At 42.2% G+C, this 7,707-nt stretch overlaps 1 protein-coding gene across 1 annotated transcript in view; it reads right to left on the bottom strand.

The window, feature by feature from the left end:
• Positions 1-285: 285 nt before the first annotated feature.
• TMEM19 (transmembrane protein 19) overlaps positions 286-7,707 on the bottom strand; it is a 48,602-nt gene continuing 41,180 nt past the window's right edge. The window contains exon 7 of the mRNA XM_021922605.2: positions 286-515. The gene's annotated coding sequence lies outside the window, so the exon portion shown is untranslated. The remainder of the gene's footprint in view (positions 516-7,707) is intronic.

Here is a 7,707-nt window from a genome sequence, read left to right as displayed (position 1 = left end):
TCATGATTATTTATATATTATCTGAGAAGATGGAGGCCTTCTCTCCAGCTCTCTCTTTTCTTCTCTGGAAGAGAATCACCTTTGATGTTCATATTTCTATTGTGAAGCAGGTTCACTAATAACCAATCCTAAAGGGGGACTCCCACTGCAGAAAGGACAACAAAGATCATCACTATGCCAGCCACTAAGAATAGGATTCTAAACACTTCCGCCCACTGCATCCTGGGTTGCAGTGTTACCAATTGCCTGAGGCCAGTGAGACAGAACACACTAACATGCAACAAGTTACATGAAGCAGATTTATTACTTACGGATACTCAGAGGAAGACAAAAGCAGCCTAGAATCCATTGTGTTAGGATTGCCAGCGTAGTTGATCACTGGCAGGACAAGGGAGTCACTCTGGTCAGTGACAGAGTAAGGTCCAGGATGGCAAATCCAACACTATGTCGTAGTGTCCCCAGCTTGGGAAAACCTCACAAAGGTCCCATGCTTCCAGGCCTCTGCATCCACGATCCTATAGAAAGACCGAATTGACAGGTTAGTTCCCCTCTCTCCTTCCCTCAGCCTCAGATGTTCTCTGCCTATCAGACAGGGGTTGCTCTGAGTTGGTGTAATGATTTTGTCTGTCTATCCCTGTCCCAAGCCCACTACCTCTGCAGGCATCCATTGAGTGCCCTTCTTGTTTGACCCATTGTAAGTTGAAAAGATCATAAGTTGAAAATGCATTTAACAAACCCTGACACATGGAATATCATAGCTTAGCCTGACCTACCTTAAATGTGCTCAGAGCACTTACATTAGCCTGCAGTTGGCCAAAATCATCCAACATAAAGCTTATTTTATTTTATTTTACTTTTAATTTAACTTAATTTCTTTTTTTTGAGATGGAGTCTTGCTCTGTTGCCCAGGTGCAGAGCCAGTCGATCTTTTGGCCTCAGCCATCTAGTCCAGGAAAGGAAGTCACATTCTGTATAAACTTGACATTCTGATGTCACCCACTCCTGTGGGATCCCATAGAAGGGAGGATCCCAGGGAAAGCATTACTTCCCGATATGAGTTAGAAAACTCTGTCTGGAGCACTATTGTGTGAACCATAAACCACCCCCAAGATGTGCACTTTAAAGGAAAAAAGGAAAATGAATGATCAGGAGCACTAAGATTGGAATTTCATAGGTGCAGCCTAATTGGACTGCTACCTGGTCCACCTCCACCCCAAACAAACTCAGTGTTTGCCAATGTATGCTGCATTGCTGTGTTTCTCTTGTGATGGAGTGCAGTGTTTAGTGTCCATGCTGCCCTAGTCAAATGGAAGTACCAACCCACTACAAGAGCTCCTTAATGCTCTTTCTTCAGTTGCTTTGTGAGGCAGCTGTTTCATTGAATAGCTCCATTCATCTGCAGGTGATGGGGTGCATGTGAAGTCCTTCATATCCCACTAGAGTGTATTCATTGTCATGTTGCTGGGGGGAGTGAAGGATGTTCTTTGACCAGAAAGAAGTCTCATAGGGTATCCAAAAACATGACATAGGTTCTTTTCAAGGGCAGCTATGGTAGTCCCAGTATCTACTCAAGTGACATACCAAACTAATGATGTTTTGAATTATGATTTTTCAACTTTACAATGGTACAAAAGAATACATATTCAGTAGAAACTATACTTTGAGTACTCATATAACCATTTTGTTTTTCACTTTCAGTACAGTATTGGATAAATTTCACAAAATATTCAACATCTTATTGTAATATGGTGAAACCCCATCTCTACTAAAAATACAAAAAATTAGCTGGGTGTGGTGGCAGGTGTCTGTAATCCCAGCGACTCGGGAGTCTGAGGCAAGAGAATGGTGTGAATCTGGGAGGCAGAGCTTGCAGTGAGCCGAGATCGCGCCACTGCACTGTAGCCTCGGCGACAGAGCGAGACTCCATCTCAAAAAAAGAAATTAAATTAAATTAAAAATAAAATAAAATAAAATAAAATAAGCTTTACGTTAGATGATTTTGGCCAACTGCAGGCTAATGTAAGTGCTCTGAGTACATTTAAGGTAGGCCAGGCTATGATATTCCATATGTTAGGGTGTGTTAAATGCATTTTCAACTCATGATCCTTTCAACTTACAATGGGTTTATTGGGCCATAACCACATTGTAAGTGGAGGAGCATCTGTATATTTGTCCCTTCCAGGTAGAGGGCTGTTGCCATAGTTCTTGTCCCCCAACAGTGGGTTCTTTAATAGTCCAGTCATTTAATTGCCATTCTCGTGCCAGATGGCTAGGCTGTTAGCAACAGCCCATGAATCAGTGAAAATGTAACAGGGTATGATTGTAGGGGTGGCTTGCATGGTCATCACCACTGCACCTAGTGCAGACCATTGGCAAAATGTTCATGTTTAGTCTCAGTCAAAAGATGGCCCTACATTGGCCAGATGGTAGTCCCAGCCCAGTGGACCCAATCTGCTTGTTGTTTTGCAGAGTCATCAGTAAACTGTGTCATACAGTCAGTAGGCACCCTCTGAGTCTTGGGCTTCAAGTGGCCACAGGAAGAGTCAAAACACACCTTAAACATTCCTTGGTCCTTTCTGGTAAGCTAGCCATTTGTTCATAGAGCCTACTGGTCCCTTGGGGTTCCAGTTGGTTCCAATCTTGACTGTACCATTTCCATTTGATAATGGAGCTTTGTTGAGCTGATCCAATTTTATTTTGGGGGGTTGTGAGCACTCTAGTAAGAATGGGAAGTTCAGGTTGCATTGTTGCATGTGGCATCCCTGCCATAAGTTGCTCAGTCTCCACCGGTGTCCAATAACAAGCAAGACATTGCCTTTCAAAAGATGTATATCTGGTGACTGTCTCAGGTAACTTACATATTCAAAATCTCACAGGTTGATATACCTCAGTGGCAGTTTTCTGTTGCCACAGACTCTAATCAGCATGCATGGAGGTTGCAAACGTTTGTAATTTCATCAGGTTAGCAGGCTCTAAAGGTTTTCAAGGTAGTGCCTGAGCCATGGCTTGTTAAATGACTTCCAAGGTCTTCTGCTGCAAAGGGCCCCATTCAAAGTTAAGTTTGCTAGTCACTTTGACTAAGGGAACCCAAAAAACATCCAAGTAGGGTACATGCTGTGTCTAGTGGTCAAAGTGGCCTACGAGCCATTGGGCCTCCTTTTTATGAGTGGGTACTGCCAAGGTTAAACATTTTTCCCTGACCATATCTGGGATACTCTTTTTTTTTGTCTTCCTATCCAAGTAGCCTTGACATTCAGCATATGATAGTCCATTGTTAATCTTCATACCTGGAAGGTGTTTTTGACCAGCCAAATTGGGCTGTTACATTGTAACAGGATGGGTTGTAACATTTTTGTCCATAGTAAATTTTGAATTAACTCAATAATATCCTGTTCTCTACTTAGTATGCAGCACTGCTTTTGTTGAATAACCCATTAGAGCTTAAGTCACTTGAGTGGCAGGCAGGAGTGGATATGCCCCACTGCTAAGGCTTGAATTCTTAGCTGTCAGGAGGCATAACCCGTTAGGTGGTGGTGATGCTGTGTGTCACAAGCAGCCAAAATGTCAATGCCTATAATGTACTCAGTGGTTGTAACCATGGTCACTAGCACTGGAAATGGCCCAAAGTGTCCCACCTATAAGGAGATAAACTCTACCAGCAGATAAGCACCACGGATTACCACATTATTCCAAAACTTCTTGATACAATGGGTTTATTTTTTCTCCTTTTATCTTGACAGAAGTATAGGGCCATTGCCTCCCATGGGAGCGTGGAGACCTGGTTCCCATCCCCACTTGTGCCATTTTTTTTCAGGAGAGCAAAATGTTCTGTTCTCCTTGAACAACTATCTAAGACAGCCAAGATAATATGTCCTTTGTTTTTCCCCATATCTGTCCCTTAGATCATAAGTTTCCCTTCCTGTGAAGGCACATGTCACACTTGTTGGTTCCCTCTTAGATGCCTCAGAGACCATCTGAGGACTTCATTCTTGTTCCATGTGTCTCAGAGTCCATCTGAGTACCCAATTCGTGAGCTCTCCAGCTCCAGGAATGAGTGATTACATAAATGCCCAACAGCCAGGGGACTGAGCACACGCTTCCCTGTTTCCACATTTCTTCCTGTTGCTTCAGCCCATGCAACCAGCTCCCTCACATCTGTGAGGCAAGGGGCAGGGGTTATGTAACCTACATTCCACTTGTTATTCTTTCTTCCCTGTAAATTATCCAGTTGCATGTTTAGACCCTATTTCCCTAGGCTGACATCTCTATCCAGGGCTGAGTATTAAGGCATATAACTCCTCCTGTTTTTCCAATAAAGTCATGGTTCTGTCAGACTGGACCCTGCTCACTGCACCAATTTTGTCAAGCAGTCTTACTTAGTTCCTTTTTGTTTTTCTTATTTAATAATAAATTTATTTAATGGCAATAACCAATTTCAAGGGAGGACTCCGCTATGTGGAGGACAGCAAAGATCCTCCATTATACCAACCAACAGGAATAGGAATCTGAATACTTCCACCTACTGCATGCTGGACTGAGTCCATGAGACAAAACATACTAACATGCAACAGGTTATATGAAACAGATGTATTACTTACAGATAGGCAGCAAGGGGCAAAAGAAGCCTAGGATCCATCATGAGCTTTCCCCCAAGGCTTAAAAAAATCTGCCTGGGATGGATGGAGTCTCAACGACATGTGCCTCACTTGCACCACAAGTGAGGGACACAGAAAGGTGGCCAACACTGGGTCATATACTTTCAGAGAAAAAATGTATCACTGGGAAAAGCTTTAAAGGACACCCTGATTCCAGAGGAGAAGGGAACAAAGCTCAGGCTGTCCTGGTCAGTCTCCCCCTAATTCAAGATGTTACATTTCCTAAGAGGGATAGAAACAAGGCCTGGGCTGTTTGGGGAAGGTCCTCCCTATCTCAGGATACCACATTCCCGTCACATTCTATCATTATTCTGAGAACTCCAGGTAAGAAGAAAAGAGGGGAGAAACTAGGTTGGCCATAGCTATCTAGGAATCATTGAGCATCTACCAACGTCTCTTCATGGCAATCCAGGCCTTTTCTATCATGCACCTCAAAGTTTCTCTAGCTTCTATCCATTACCCAGTTTCAAAGCCACTTCCACATTTTTAGATATTTGTACATCAGCACCCCACTTCTGCAACCAAATTCTGTCTTAGTCTGATTGGGCTATCATAACAAAATACTGCCGACTGGGTGACTTGAACAACGAAAATTTATTTCTCAGAGTTCTGGAGACTGGAAAGTCCTAGATCAAAGTGTCAGTTGATTCAATTCCTGGTGAGGACTCTCCTTGTAGATGACTGTCTTCTCATTGTGTCCTCACATGGCAGAAAGCAAGAGAGAGAGCCCTGGTGACTCTTCCTTTTCTTATTTTTTCTTTTTTTTTTTTTTTTTGTTGTTGTTTGTTTGTTTTTGTTTTGTTTTTTGAGATGGAGTCTCACTCTGTTGCCAGGCTGGAGTGCAGTGGTGCGATCTCAGCTCACTGCAACCTGTGCCTCCCAGGTTCAAGTGATTATTCTGCCTCAGCCTTCCAAGTAGCTGGGATTACAGGGGTGCACCACCACGCCCAACTAATTTTTGTAGTTTTAGTAGAGATAGGGTCTCACCATATTAGGCAGGATGGTCTCGATCTCTTGACCTTGTGATCTGCCCACCTCGGCCTCCCAAAATGCTGGGATTACAGGCGTGAGCCACTGAGCCAAGCCCCCTTTTCTCATAAGGCATCAACCCTATCAGATTAGGGTCCCACTCTTAATTACCTCTTTATAGGCCCTATCTCCAAATATTGGGAGGTAGGGTTTCAATATATGAATATTTAGGGGACACAATTTAGTCCATAGCACTATTTCTTTTGTAAAGATTGCAATTTTATACAGAGTACCAATTTTTGGTAAAATATTTTACTAAAAAATTATTCATTTGCTTAAGGCTTTCAAATTTGTTGCTGTAAAATTGCTGGTAGTAAGACTTCAAAAGATTCATAAAAAATGTGTATTATGGCCGGGCGCGGTGGCTCAAGCCTGTAATCCCAGCACTTTGGGAGGCCAAGACGGGTGGATCACGAGGTCAGGAGATCGAGACCATCCTGCCTAACATGGTGAAACCCCATCTCTACTAAAAAATACAAAAAAACTAGCCGGGCGAGGTGGGGGGCACCTGTGGTCCCAGCTGCACAGGAGGCTGAGGCAGGAGAATGGTGTAAACCGGGGAGGTGGAGCTTGCAGTGAGCTGAGATCATGCCACTGCAGTCCAGCCTGGGCGACAGAGCAAGACTCCGTCTCAAAAAAAAAAAAAAAAAATGTGTATTACAAAAAAAAAAACCTATACACAAATTCCAAAATTTGTTTGCACCAAAGCAAACTTGTACTAACTTGTTATAACATGTCTGAACAGGATCTAATTTGAGGTACTAAGAAAGATACAACATCAGGTTGAAAAAAGCCCCAATCAAAGCAACATGAATTCTGCTAAAATTGAAGCAAGAACAAACATCAAATTTATGGGGAAGCTTGATTGGAAGAAAGGTGAAATCACCGATGCTTTCCAAAAGGTATATGAGGACAATGCCCCAGTGAAATCAGCAGTGTACAAATGGGTAGCTTCTTTTAAGATGGGAAGAGATGATATTGAAGATGAAGTCTGCAGTGGAACATCATCCAATTTTTGAGGAAAACACTAATCATGTTTGTGCCCTAACTGAACAGGACTGATGAATAACAGCACAAACAATAGCCAATACCATAGACATCTCAACTGGTTCAGCTTACACAATTCTGACTGAAAAGTTGAGCAAACTTTCCATTTCATGGGTTCCAAAACTGTTGCACCAGATCAGTTGCGAACAAGAGCAGAACTTTCAATGAAAATGTTAAACAAGAGGGGTCAAGATTCTGACGTCCTTCTTCAAGGAATTGTAACTAGAGATGAAACACGGCTCTACCAGTACACTCCTGAAGACAAAGCACAATCAAAGCAATGGCTACCAAGAGGTGGAAGTGGTCCAGTCAAAGCAAAAGTGGACTGGTCGAGAGCAGAGGTCATGGCATCAGTTTTTTGAAATACTCAAGGAATTTTTCTTGTTGGCTTTCTGGAGTGCCAAAGAAGAATAACATCTGCTTATAATGATAGTGTTTTGAGAAAGTTAGCTAAAGTTTTGGCAGAAAAAACATCTAGAAAAGGTTTACCGAAGTCCTTCTCCACCACAATAATGCTCCTGCTCATTCCTTTTATCAATTAAGGGCAATTTTGTGACAGTTTTGATGGGAAATCATTAGGCATCCACCTTACAGTCCTGATGTGGCTCCTTCTTACTTATTTTTGTATCCTTATCTTAAAAAGTCTGTAAAGGGCACCCATTTTCCTTAAGTAAATAATGTAAAAAAGTCTACATCAACATAGTTAAATTCCCAGGACCCTCAGTTCTTTAGGGATGGGCTAAATGGCTGGTATTATTGCTTACAAAACTGTCTTGGACTTGATGGAACTCATGTTGAGAAATAAAATTTGTAATTTTTATTTTTATCTTTTTTCTTTTTGTGGAGAAAAGGTTTCTCTTTGTTGCCCAAGCTGATCTCAAACTCCTGGCCTCAAGTGAGCCTCCCGTTTATTTTTATCTTTTAATCCACTTTTTTTCCACAAACTTTTTGAAGTCCCCTTGTAGTCTCATAATTA

This window comes from Papio anubis, chromosome 9 (assembly GCF_008728515.1).
Source record: "Papio anubis isolate 15944 chromosome 9, Panubis1.0, whole genome shotgun sequence".
Lineage (NCBI taxonomy): Eukaryota > Metazoa > Chordata > Mammalia > Primates > Cercopithecidae > Papio > Papio anubis.
The sequence above is the reverse complement of the archived record's forward strand: the minus strand, read 5'-3'. Positions and strand labels throughout refer to the sequence as shown.